Source organism: Dromiciops gliroides, chromosome 2 (assembly GCF_019393635.1).
Source record: "Dromiciops gliroides isolate mDroGli1 chromosome 2, mDroGli1.pri, whole genome shotgun sequence".
In the NCBI taxonomy this organism is placed as follows: domain Eukaryota; kingdom Metazoa; phylum Chordata; class Mammalia; order Microbiotheria; family Microbiotheriidae; genus Dromiciops; species Dromiciops gliroides.
Window position 1 is genome coordinate 84,577,221 of NC_057862.1, and position 12,648 is coordinate 84,589,868.

Below are 12,648 nucleotides of genomic sequence, written 5' to 3' on the forward strand. Positions count from 1 at the left end.
GTTTAGTCCCTTACTGTTCCTCCAGCTTGTGAGTCATGTGCTCAAGCACATTCCTTTCACGTGAATGGGAGGCACTTCACCTTTGCTTCAAGTTGCTTCCATTTCTTGAGCTGATCAGCTCAGAATGGAATAAATGACAGAAGTGAAATCTGAATCCATTTTCTCTGACTTCATACCCAGAGTGCCGAGTAAGTGTCCATGAAAAACATCAAATACTTGTATGTAGCAGTTGTGGTAGAAACATTTATTTTGCTTTTTGGGTTGATTTCACAGACTGAAATTTACACAGAAAAGTATCACAGATTGCTGATAGGATCTCCATTCCTAAAATCTTAATTGATTGATTGATTAATCAATAGGTATTTATTAAGTACATGTTTTGTGCTGGGCATACTGTTGGGCACTGGGATCACAAATACAAAGAATTCAATGACCCCTGATCTCACAGAGTTTGAATTCTCATGGGAGAAACAGGTACATGTATAAGTATTTAGAGTACAAATATAAAGTGAATAAATAAAATAAGTGAAATTAGTCAGGGATGGTAGGCCCTAACGGGCAGTTAGGTGGAGTCAGAGTACATAGTGTAACAATTGGAATGATGCCACCTGCTGGAGACTTACTGTAGAAAAGCTCCGCCATGAGGTGAAGTTCTCTGAGGGCAAGACCATGCGTCTTTTCTTTGGCATCAGGAAGTGATGTTTGCTTGTGGAGGAAGAAGGGGGAGTCTAGTGCTCTGACTTGCTCTCTTTCCTGTGGACTCTGGTGGAGAGTGGAGCTAGGAATGCTCTCTCCCTTTAATAGATAGGAATCTAGGCCTTTCTTATTCTCTTCACCAAATTCTTTTTCTCCTTAATACATGTTTAAAAGTCTAACTCTTGCTAAAGTTTATAATTTATTGGTAACCACTTATTAGATATTTTAGACAGAATAGCTAAAATTTTAGGTTTGACAAATGGCTGACCACAAAGAGGAAAGTTGAAACCTCCATCTTCTGATCTTCTGGTTGGGCAAGAAATTCCCCTACCCTGTCCCTTTAAACTGCTAAGTACCTTTAAATTTTCAAATGGACCTTTTAAACTCCCTAATTACCCTATTTTTGAGTTTATTCTGTTTAACCAGATAAATGGGAGATAAGACCATGTTAATGCTTTGTTTTTGTGGATTTTCTATCTTTATTTTTATTTTTGTTAGAAGAGCCAGCAAGGTGCTCACACAAGGGAATATAAATATCCCCCTCTCTCCCAACCATGCTTTTTCAGAGAAACTGTTATTCCTGCAGCTTTTCCAAGTTCTAACACTAATTGTTGCTCTGATTTTGCATGCCTGGAGACAATGACCCAAACTCTAGAAGCTTTTAATCCCTAGCAGTGGGGGAAGGGGAAACCAGGTCTGAGTTCAAAATCAAGTCTGATTCAAATTGTCCTGGTCCCTCCCCTCCTCTCCAGACCCCACCTTCTACCCCTCCCTTGGCCAAGCCCCTTGATTCCCCTGCCAGGGAAGTCCAGAGATCTAATGCACATGCACAGCTTTCTCTACCTGCATTTTCAGTCCTACCCCAGCTGAACTGTGATTCTGAGACAACCTTCGAAAACCCTTTAAATTCCAGATATGCTCGTTTTGTTCATAATTTTGCTAATCTGCTTTTGTCTTTAATTAGTAACCTTCTAAAGCATTTGTATTATGAAAGGACTGACAGACAATATAGAGGGCTTAAAGAAGAAAAACTTAAGCTGAATAAAATGACAATCATCATCATGGTTCAAGACTCTGCTTCTTTTGCCATGGAAGGGTACATATTTTACAGAAATGTAGAAGTAAGCAGCAAGGTATTGATATGAGTATTGGGGATTTTAGATATCAGAATCAAGTGTTCTGAATTCACTCAGAGTAATAGTATCAGTTCAGAGATTACATAGGATTTCTATGCTATTACATCTACATTTTGAAATTAATGGTATGAGTTTATTTTCATAGTTTTTCATACTTTTGAGATTGTGTTTTATATTTAGCTTTAAAAAAGAGAATATTTGTAAAAGCTTTTTATAGTCATGTGATCAAGTTTATATTTTGTAATACTCTTATTAATGTTAAGTTCATATTAATTTAGATTTCCCTAGTTTGAATTTCATTGTCTTTTATTGTTCCATGTGTATTTTCTTCCATTCATTCATCTATCTAATTTTGAAACATTGCAAGATGGTTTTAATTTCATAATACAATGTTAATTCTTGGAGTATTGTGCTCCCATATTCTGAGTTGTTTGTTTTTGTTATTTTTTTTTCTCTCAACTGATTATTTCATCGAACTCTTTAAAAGTTATGCAGCATAGCACGCATTTTTACCATCATACTGTCTTTGGTGAAATTAATATGAGATTTAGGAAGTATGGAAACTTATCATTTCAGAGACTAAATGCAGGCCCTGGAGAGACAGGTATACATAAGTCCATGGTTTCCTTATGATGGCGACTAAGTAGAACACAATTGCTAGACACAGTCCAGTTTTGTCCTCTCTCCCTCCTAATATAACCTGATTTAACTAAACTTGTTTTCTTTTTGTCTCACTCAATCTAATCACCTGTGACCTAGCACAATCACTAGCTGTCTTGAAACCATGAGATATGGTATCATAATCTTTCCATACCATTTTTCAGGTGTCATGAACACATACTAAATATGGCTTTGATCCAGACACATGGTGGTAAGAAATGTTATAGATTGCATAACTACCTCAACCCTCTATTATATGAAGGAGGGAATGTAATGAAATTTATTAATTTGATCATTGACAATGCTATGCTAAGGTTTAGTAAAAATCCAGCAATTCAAACAGTTAAAGAAGAGAATCCAGCTTTCCAGACCAGAGTCCAGAATCTAGTTTTCCAGATCGGAGTCCAGAATCCAGAGCCCAGTTTTCCAGACCAGAATCCAGCTTCCTCCTGATGACATCTTACTACTTCAAGAAGATAAGAGAACTCAGAGACTTTAAATGAACAGTTTTGTTTTGTTGTTGTTGTTGTTTTTTAATTTTCTCTTTCTGTTATAATATATGCCATCTGTTACATGTACTCTCTGCAGAGGCCCTCCCTTTGCAAGACCAATGTCAAAATGTCAGTTCATGAGGACAAAAAACCACCCCTCTGGACAAAACTTTCCTCTCTCCCTTTTCTATATTGTTATTAACATATTGTTAGTTAGCATAGAATATTATATTCTGTTATTTTTGACTGTTTCATCAAGGAAACACCCTGTTTCTTGAAGAAACAAAAGTGGGACTGTAGTGATTGGAATGATGCCACCTGCTGGAGACTTACTGTAGCAAAGCTCCACCATGAGGTGAAAGCCTATGAGGGCAAGACTGTGCACCTTTTCTTTGGCGTCAGGAAGTGACGTTTGCGTGTGGGAGGAAGAAGGGGGAGCCTGACACTCTGACTTGCTCTCTTTCCTGTGAACTCTGGTGGAGAGCGGAGCTAGGAATGCTCTCTCCCTTTAATAGATAGAGGAATCTAAGCCTTTCTCTTTCTTTCGCCAAATTCTTATTCTTCTTAATAAATGCTTAAAAGTCTAACTCTTGCTAAAGCTTATAATTTATTGGCGACCACTCATTAGATATTTTAGACAGAATAGCTAATGAGTGGTTGCCAATAAATTATAAGCTTTAGAGAAACAGATACATGTATACATATTTACAGTAAAAATATAAAGTGATTAAATAAAATAAGTGAAATTAGTCAGGGATGGTAGGCCCTAATGGGCAGGTAGGTGGAGTCTTAGTACATAGTGTCAGGCCTGGAGTCTTGAAGACTTATCATCCTGAGTTCAAATGTGACCTCAGCCACTTACTAACTGGGTGACCCTAAGCAAGTCATTGTTGGCCTTGGTTTCTTATCTATAAAATGAGCTGGAGAAGGAAATGGCAAACCACTCTAGTATCTCTGCCAAGAAAATCTCCAATGGGCTCAGAAAGATTCAGACATGACTGAAGATGACTGAACAAAAACAACCAAAAAGGCCCTAATAGTTGGGGAGACCATGGGGAGTTGTTGTAGAAGGTAGTCCTTAGGCTACCCCTTAGAGGAAGAAAGGGTTTCTGTGAAGTAGAACAAAAGAGGTAGTTATTTCCAGGCATGGCAGATGGATAATTCAAAGAATGGGAAATGGCAGCAATTTAATGAGAAGCACAGAAAAGTGGTTGGACTGGATAGAAGTGCAAGGGAAAGGGAGGAAATCCAGTGTGCCTGGAGAAATAGGATAGTGGTCTTTATGAATGTCTTTTAAAGATAAATAAAGATATTTTTACCTTATCCTAGAAGCCATTCAGAGTGATGGCAGTTTATTAAGTGTTTGGGGGCAGGGTGATATATGTCCATTGGGTGAGCCTAGAGGAGGCACTTCTATGGGCATTTGATATGAGGATACAAGATTTCAAAAAAATCATTTCAAAAGTTTTTTTAATTCCTTTTTTGTTTTTAATTTAATTTAAATATTTTGGGTCAATTAAAAAAATTTTAAGCTTAAATACAAATGAGAAAAAAACCACGCTGTTATGTATACACCAGAACAAAGGAAAAGATTCAATATAAAACAATAAATTTCCATTTCAAGAAAACTGATATAATAAATATTACACGTTTTCAAATCTGCCTAGTTTTTCTTTGCTTCCTTGTTGGTTTTCTTCTGTTCTCTGTTGTATACTTTTTGCTTTATTATTTTCAAAACTCCTTTTCCCCCACCAAAAAAAAAAGGCAGCAATTAAGCATGGATACACACACACACACACACATACATATACATGGATCTCTCTCTCTCTCTCTCTCTCTCTATATATATATATATATATATTTATATATATTCCTTTTGTGACTCGTTTGTCTGAGGTATGTATTCCTTTATATCTCTCTCTACAAAGTTTTTTGTTTTTTGTTTTTTTTAAGAATCACCCCATCACACTCAGGTCAGCCAAAGCTTTTCTATCAAACTATCCCAAGTAATAATCATAGTTATAAAATAACTGCTAATATTTTCACATATAAGAAGTAAAAACTTTGTCTTTATTGAGTCCTTTATGATTGGTCTTTAATGTTTAGCATATGTCTCCTGGATGTTATATGTTGAATTTTTGCTTGTTTGGGGTATTTTTTTATTTTGTTCTGTTTTGTTTTTTGGTCACAAAAACCTGAAAGTTTTTCAATTTGTTGAATTTCCAATTTTTTTTTCATTCTTGATGTACTTAACTTTTCTGGGTTAATTACCCTTGGTGGTAACCCTAGCTCTTTTGCTCTGTGGAATATAGCATTTCAAGACCTATGGTCTTTCAATGTAGTAGCTACTGGGTCATGTGTAATCCTTATTGTAGCTCCATGATATTTAAATTGCTTTTTTTCTTGTTGCTTCCAATATTTTCTCCTAAACCTCAGAGCTTTGAAATTTAGCTATGATATTCCTTTAGGTTTTTCTCCTGGGATCTCTTTCAGTTGGTGACTGGTGTTTATATATATATATATATATATACACACACACACATATATATATGTATATGTATGTATGTATGTATATATATATATATATATATATTTGCTTTTCCTTCTTATTCTAGAACTCAGGACATTTTCCTTTCTATCAAGATATTTTTTTTAATCATAATTTTCAGGTGTTCCTATTATTCTTATATTATTCCTCTTCAATCTGTTCTCCAGATTAATTGTTGTTTTCTGATGAGATGTTTCCTTTTCTCTTCTAGTTTTTCATTCTTTTGGTTTTATTTTTTGATTTCTTATTGTCTCAAAATGTCATTATCTTCCCTTGCCAAATTCAAGTTTACAAGAAATTATTTTCTTCCTTAAGTTTTGGTTCTTTATTTCAAGTTGGTTCACTTTCTTTTCATAATTTTCTTGGATTGTTCTCCTCCCCCTCCCAATTTTTTCCTCAATCTCTCTTATTTGTTTTTTAAAGTACTTTCTAAATTCTTCCAAGAAGTCTTTTTGTGCTTTGGACCATTTGACATTTATCATCAAAAAAAGAGTATCTTTTAAAGCTCCATTAATTTCCTCTGAATATGAACCCAGATCTCAATCCCCACAGTAACTATCAATGCTTTGGTTCTTTCTCCTTTGCTTGCTCATTTTATTTATTTTATAATTTTGCTTTTAGCAGGTTTTTTTGGAGGTCTATCTCAGGCCCAACCTTAGGCTCTCCTAAGCCACAGCTGGGCACCCAGCCACACCATCCAGCAAATTATCTTGCTCCATCTGCTCCCTCTGGTGGTGGCAAATAACACTTGTCCTCTCTGCCCTGTTACTGAAAACCAGGCACTCTGTTCTCCTGCAAGTGCCCACAGTCTACTGTGTCCCTGTCCCTCACTACTCCAGTCACCAAGTGTCTAATAGCTCCTTCTCCCTGCAGTCATAGACTGGGACACATCTGTTCATTACAGCTCGACTTGGCATCCCTTGACAGTGGAAGGTCTTTCAATCTTTTCCTATTCAAACTTCAGTCCCCTACACTGTGAGATGAAAGTTTCTAAAGCCAAGGCTGCCTCTCAACCCAGCTGCCTCCAGAGATTGTTATTTGTTGATATTGCAGTCAGTCTGGAGGTGTTTGCACTGCAGTCAGATCAAACCTCCATCCCTGGAGGTAGAGTTCTTTCTGAGATCTCCAAATTCTGTCCCTCCCTTTCCTTCCCTTTCTCTAATGTGGTAAGCAATCAGATATAGGTTATACATGAGCAATTATGTATAACATGTCCATTTTTCTCATTTTGTATAATTTCAAATGACACAAACTCCACATAAACTGTTTTCAGTTATCAACAAGTGTTTTCTCCACTTTCTCCCCTGCTTTCCTTTGTTTCTTTTTCAACTATCAACAAGTTTTTTGCTCCAAATTCTCCCCAGATTTTCCTTGTTTCTTTTTTAATTATTGACAAGTTTTTCTCCATATAGAAACTCTTATAAGTAATTATATTGTTAAGATTTACAAATATCACCTTGCCATATACAAATATGAAATGTTTAGCCTTACTGAATTTATGCTTTTTCTTCTTTTTTACCTTTTTATGTTTCCCTTGAGTCTTGTATTTGGAGGTCAAATTTTCTATTCAGCTCTTGTCTTTTAGTTAAAAAAAATGCTTGAAAGTTCTCTATTTCATTAAATATCCATCCCCCCCCCCAAAGATTATATTCATTTTTGCTGGATAGATGGGTGATCCTTGGTTGTAAACATTACTCCTTTGCCTTCAGGCATATTGTATTCCAAACTCTGATTTTTAATGTGGAAACTGCCAAATCCTGTGTAATCTTGACTGTAGCTCTACAAATACTTGAATTTAATGTTTTTGGTTGCTTCTAATACTTTCTCCTTGATTTGTGAGCCCTGGAATTTGGCTAGGAGGTTTCTGGGAATTTTCATTTGGGATTTCTTTAATGCAGTGATGAGTGGATTGTTTCAATTTCTATTTTGCTCTCTGGTTCCAATATGTCAGGACAGTTTTCTTTGATAATTTCTTGAAAGATATTGTTCAGGCTTTTTTTTTTTTTGGATCATGACTTTTAGGTAATTCAATAATTCCATCTTCTTTGCTAGATCTATTTTCAAGGTCAGTTGTTTTTCTAATGAGAAATTTCACATTTTCTTCTATTTTTTATTTTACCATATCTTGATGTGTCATAAAATCATTAGTTTCTACCTGTTGTATTCAAATTTGAAGGAATTATTTTTGTATTTCCCTTTCCACTTGTCTAATTCTTTTTTTGTAAAGAAGTTATTTTCCATGGTAAATTTTTATATACATTTACCATGCTATTGACTCTTTAGTTATGGTTCTCTTGCATTATTCTCATTTCTTTTCCCTGTTTTCCTTCTACTTCTTTAATTTCCCTTTAGAAATCCTTTTGGAGCTCTATCAGGAATTACTTTTTGGCCTGAGACCAAATTCCCTTTTTTCTTTGAAGCTTTAGATGTAACCAATCTTTATATTATTGTCTTCTTCTAAGTTTATGCCTTGATCCTCCCAATCACTATAGTAACTTCCTTTGGTCAAGCTTCCCCCACCCCCATTTTTTACTCTTTTTTTTCTGCCTTTTTTCTTTTTGTGACTTGGTGTTTTTATTTGACTGTTGGGCTCTAGTTCTGCAATGCCCCAAGTTAGTATGCTCGGGCTCTGGGTCATATTGCTGGATTTTACTGGACTTCAGGGCTTAGCTGCTTGCTTTCTCTGTAGGACAGGTTTCCCTTTTGGCTTGTACTGGGGGGGTATGTGCTCCCTGTTGGCCTACTCTGGTTATGAGGTTTAGCTGCTAGTATGAACCTGGGTTGGGGACTTGATTCTAGGTTGCTATAGTAACAGAGTCTTTCTGGTGACTGGCCCAGGAGGAGGGGGATCTTGTTGCTTGTCTGCCCCAGGGGTGGTGTCCTGCTGCTAAGTTGTTATGGAAATAGGGCCTCTTTGCTAGCAGGCACTGGAGAAGTTATCTTGTTGCAGAGCTGCCTAAGGATTGGAGGACCTACTTCTGGGTTGCTATGTAAACAGAGGCTCTCTTCTGGTAGGCCCCAGGGGCAGGACCTCACTGTTGGCCAGCCTCTGGGTGGGACTCCACCATGCTACCCAGACTGCTCACCTGCCTTGGGGAATGCTAGTTTACAGGAAGGCGAGGATTCATCCATGAATAGCTCCAAGCCCAGGGTCCTACTACAGGTCCCCTGCTGTGATGCTGGCTGCTGCTGCTGCTCTTCCCTAGCACCCCAATAAGACAGACCTTTGTTTTTAATTGACTGGTAAACAGCTTCCCTGATCCTTTCCCAATTCTGAGGTGTTTTTCTAGTTGTTTGGAAGGGAAATTTGTCAGGACTTCACAGGGTTCCTTCCTCATTTCACCATCTTGGCACTGGAAGTCTGGGGTCTTCTTAAATTGTCTTATGAAGACATCTGCTATGTTTGTTTCTGCTGTTCTGAGGCAATGTCCTGTCTTTTTTTGTTTTAGGAAATTTGGAGATCCAAATCTGATCTACTCTGCTATCTTCCCAGAATCCTCCTCTTAGAGGTCAGATTTTTGAGAGGAATATTATTTCTATAGAAGTCCCAAATACAAAGGCATGAGTTAGGGTAGAGGGAAAAAAAAACTGTGAATCAATGCTGAGGTCCTTAAGAAAAGAGGTTTTGATGTGGGGAACACATCAAAAGCAGCCACCAATATTTGGATAGGGCAATGGAGACAGAATTTCAAAGGTAGATAAATATTGCAAGATGCAGAAGAGGGAAAAGCCAGAAGTAGCACCAATAAAGTGGGAGTATATCTACTCTTTATCTTTCTGAACAAATGTGTTGGAGAATGGGGCATGAGAAAAGCCACGCCCTGCATTGATGATGGTGGTTGATGTGATGATTAAAAAATATCAGATATAGTTTCTGGGTAATTTAATTATTTTATTAATAGGCCAGCAGATTATTAATAAAAGGATGGTATATGGCTGTCTCTCTCAGAACAAAGACCCCTAATGGTGGTAAGATAATAGTTTATATACTCTTCTAACTGTAGTAGGTCCTTTACATAGCAATCAAATCTAATTGGTTAACAGCAATCAAAACTAATTCCTTGACTTGATTGGAGGTATATTATATTGGAATGAAGTCTGGGGATAGGTGACTAAGGTCCTACAATCTTGGTCAAAATGACATAAAAATGCAGAACCCACCCAAATTGATGGGAACACAATGGTTTCCACTGACAACATACTGGGAGACACTATTTTGCAGAGCTAAGGCTCAGCAAGCAAGCTGTGCCACTGAACTTGACAAAACAACGATGCTCTGCACAAACCCTCTGAATAATCTCACCCTCTGGCAAAAGTGCACAATTATATTGCTTTGACAGCACCAGGTGTTCTCTGAGCTCAGAAAAGCAGTGGACAAGCTCAGAAAATACCCACGGTCCAGTCAAGAAGTCTTGCAATGAATTAAACTTGTCACAGTGTTGCCGTTGCCCCTGATTGTCAGGGGTACAACTCACTGAAAAGCCACTAGTATAAATATTGAGAATTCCCCACACTGCCTCAAGCCTCCCCACTAGGGGCAGGACCATGCACATGTGTCCTGACATGCATAAATTTCCCTGACTCTAAAACTAAAACTTCACTTTAATTTCTGACTCACTTGTCTCTAGCCTGTTCTGTTCAGTTCCTGACCATTTATAGGTTAGAGGGAGGTTAAGGTCAGTTGATACTACCTAGGTGTGGTTTGGCACAGGCTAAATATCATCAGTAAAATCCTTCAGCCATCTAAATAAAGGGATCTATCTCCACCCAAGAATCCTGGACCCACATGAAGCTTAATTTCTAGGAGCACTGGACTTTGGAGGGAGGGGAGGGCAAGAAAGGTGACCCCCTGTTTGCCAGAGCTAAGGCCCCATAAGCAAACTGTGCTCTGAGCTTGGCAAGACAACAATCCTTTATGATCACCCTTTGGATGATCTCACCCTCTGGGCTAGTCCCATAATTCACCAGGTATTCTCTGAGCTGGACAACCACTGGACAAGCTTGGAAAATCCTGCAATGAATCAACCTTGTCACATGCTTGCTGCTCCCTCATTGTCAGGACTACAGCTCACTGGGCAGTCACCAGTGTAAGTATTGAGATCTCCCCACACTACCTCTGCCCCCCCCCCCACCCACCCACTAGGGCACGGCCCTGGCACTTTTCTATAGTTCCTCTTTGCTTGGAAGGCTTTTTCCTCACTCTAAAAAAACAAAAAACCAAAAAAACTTCTCTTTGATTCCTGACTCTTCTGTCTCTAGCCTTCTCTGTTCAGCTGCAGCCATCCACAAGTTAGAGGTTGGTTCTGTATGGTTGACAAGGACAAAGAAAGAAAGGGAGAACAATAAATTCCCCAAGACATGATTTTAGTAATATTTATTTCTCATAGAGGTGAGTATTGTCACACATTGTCTTCTGGAGGCCAGCAGATAAGGGGAGAGGAGGGATCAAGAGTTTATGGACATTTTTTAGTGAGAACAAGGGATTTGGTATAACCTGAAAAAAAGTCTTGATGTAGGGGGTGGGTTTAATTGATCAAATTGATAGTGAAGTATCCCAAAGAATTATAAGATTCAATGACTCAGTTTCTCAAGTTTTATTGCAACACTGTGAGTGACCACATGGAGAGCCCCCAAAGGAGAAAGGTGTCCTCAAAGTGGTAGAGGAAAATGGTTATATTTCTAGTAAGAAAAAGTAGTTTATCTCCTCATTATCTTAATCTCCTCCTTGTGGGAGGTTCATGGGAGGTCTTATGCTAATTTGGAGCTCCTGGGGGCTTAAGCCAAGCCATGAGGCAGGTACCTTTTCCTTGGAGGTGTGTTTTGGGGGTTTACAAGTCATAAGGTGAACCTAAGGACACATTTGGCCTTCTCTGCACATGTTTCCAAGGACAGGCTTAAACTTGTCAGACTCAGAGGGTCTCTGTGTTTGTGATATCTCTTTACTTTAGATCTGGTTTCTAGGTGTCCTGTCATCTAGGAATATCAGTGGTTGCTAATTAATGGTTAACGGTTTCCTGGTTAACATCTCTGTTGATGGTGAGGATTGATAGGGAACAACCCTCTTGGTTACTGTAAGAACATAAACCTTATTTTCTCTGTTAACCCTTTTAGGTACTATTGATCTTAGGTTATCTGTTAACCCCTCTTTGCCTCCTCCATCAGTCTGACTCAAAGGCAAGTTTACTAATGATAACATGGAGTTTTAAGCAATGTTTCTTGAGCTAGAGAAGGAAAGATGATGGGGAAGTAAGTGTCTGTGGCATGAAGAAGTTTGCACAATAGTATTCTGCCTCTGGGGTGGGCTAGAATGAATGAAGAAAAGAAAGAACATTTATAGGGTGCTCATAATATGACCAATGCTGTGCTACACACTGGGGTTACAAAGAAAAAGCAAGAAACCCAGGTCTTGCCCTCCAGTTGCTTCCAGTCTTGTGATGGGAGCCAATATATATAGGAGAATTGAGGCCAGGGAGGAGTTTTGTATGAGGAAGTCAGAGGGAATGGGTATTCAGAGTTATAAGGGCCATTAGGTGTCATGTTCTTTCCAGGAAAGAAGGAGGTGATTGGGTAAGAGCTAGAGGTAGATGGGGGGGGGGGCAGGTTTGCATATGGAGATGGTCTGGGATTGGTGGGCCTGGATCAGAGCAAGAAAAAGTGAATGCTTACCATTCAGGAGACCAGGGTCCTGGGTGTGGGGGTCAGATACCTAGTCAGAGGGTGGAGTGAAGAGACATGGCAGGCAATTGGGAGTTTGGGAAGCCATTTATTGCTAACATTAAACTTTGTAACATGAATTTATCTGCATTGTAGGACCACAGTTTAAGAGCTGGAGGAGCCCTGGGAGATTATCTAGTTCAATGCTCCCATTTCCTAGATGAGGAAACCGAGTGTCATGGGGGAAAATGGGGTACAGGGTTTAGGGTCCTTAGGAATTCCTCTTTAAAGAATTACACCCTCTTGCACACAAAAGTAGTTAAAATAAGATGGTAGTTTATTTAGGGGCAAGGGAAGGGAGGGGTAGGGAAGGGAAACCATGAAAGCAATCCTCGGACTTCTCATTGGGAGAGAGGTATGGCACAAAGCATGTGGCTTTGAGATACCAATCTCCTCGAGCAGG

General features: G+C 38.6%; 1 pseudogene; it reads right to left on the reverse strand.

Annotated features, from left to right (window-relative positions):
- The window catches only part of LOC122738321, a 29,141-nt pseudogene extending 19,057 nt beyond the window's left edge, over positions 1-10,084 (reverse strand).
- Positions 10,085-12,648: the final 2,564 nt, after the last annotated feature.